The sequence below is a fragment of the Meleagris gallopavo genome, chromosome 4, assembly GCF_000146605.3.
Source record: "Meleagris gallopavo isolate NT-WF06-2002-E0010 breed Aviagen turkey brand Nicholas breeding stock chromosome 4, Turkey_5.1, whole genome shotgun sequence".
Taxonomy (NCBI): Eukaryota; Metazoa; Chordata; class Aves; order Galliformes; family Phasianidae; genus Meleagris; species Meleagris gallopavo.
In genome coordinates this window covers 43,958,947-43,960,268 of record NC_015014.2, presented here as the reverse complement: position 1 = coordinate 43,960,268, position 1,322 = coordinate 43,958,947, and positions in this window count along the sequence as shown.

The following is a 1,322-nucleotide window of genomic DNA, read 5'->3' as shown; positions in this document are numbered from 1 at the left end:
CTGTCTCTTAATTTGCACTCTTTTATTCTGCAGAAAAAGGAGCTGCAATTCATAGCTATCTTTCTTTGTTTCTTATCCATTCCCTCGAGATATTCCCACCACAGAAGTTTTAATTGTATTGTCAGTATTCGTTAAACTGTGCTTTAACTTGAAATTCATTTTCTGTCATGAATGGAAAACTAAAAAATCAGATCTCCTTTAGGAAAATTATTTGAATTACTTTAACCATGAGAACTGGTTTTGTTTTGTTTTGTTTTTAGAGAGAATGAAAAGAGACAACAAATCTAAATTTTTAAACACATACACAAATTGACTTAAACAATAATATCAGCTAAGAAAAGTAGATGGCTGAGAAAGGAGAGAGGACAAAAGGCCCTGAGAACTGGGGAAGGAACTGCCAAAATGAAATAATTGTGCTTAACATGGGCTGACCATCTCAATACAGATGGAAAGAGCAAGAAAAAAGCCACAGAGCATGCAAAGAGATGGCAGTGAGGCACAACAAGCAAGTACTCCTTGTAGACTCCTGATGCCATTTTAAATTAGAGATTGGTGTATTTACAGTTAATATCAAAAATAAAATAGTAAGACTCACCTGACTCAAACTCCATTTCAGTTTAACTTCTGTCAGACTGTTTTCTCAACTGTGGTCCCAGAGCAGAAGGAGAACATGGTCAGCCAGGCGCTTACTCAGGTGTCCTTAGAGAGGATAAACTGCATAAGAATCCTGTTTATGGGACTGGCTATATCTGTATTCAAAAACCCTAGGCAGAGAAGTTAATTTACAATATTCTCCAGTTAAATAAATACGTGAGAATATTGTGCTCTCCAAAGTCTAGTTATCCATTAGGTTATACATATCCTTTTGTGTGTAGGCTCATTATAACTTCTCCCTCAACTATTTTACATTCTTGGATGTACTGTACTTTAATTTCAATTTTAATATTTAATTTTGTTTTTATATATATATTTAAAATTAATTCAGAAATTGGAGAAACCTGACTGATTTTAATAATTTTGGTTATAATTTCTGAACTATATATTTCTGCTGATTTACAGCAGCTGACAGATGATTAAAGCTTAATGTGTCCAGTCACCAGTAAGTTATTTCCCTTTCTGCATTCACTGATTAACAGGAAAGGCGAGCAATGAAAGTTCGGACAGACTGTAGCAAATTAGTTGAGTTTCCCACTGTGGAGAGAAAGCAGCAATTCCCATTACTAAAGAGAGAACAAATAGTGCCAAAGTGTCAATATTCTGACTTTGACAGAATCCTTATCCAGTTATCCAGGGGAAGAGGAGGGGAGGGGAGGGGAGGTGAG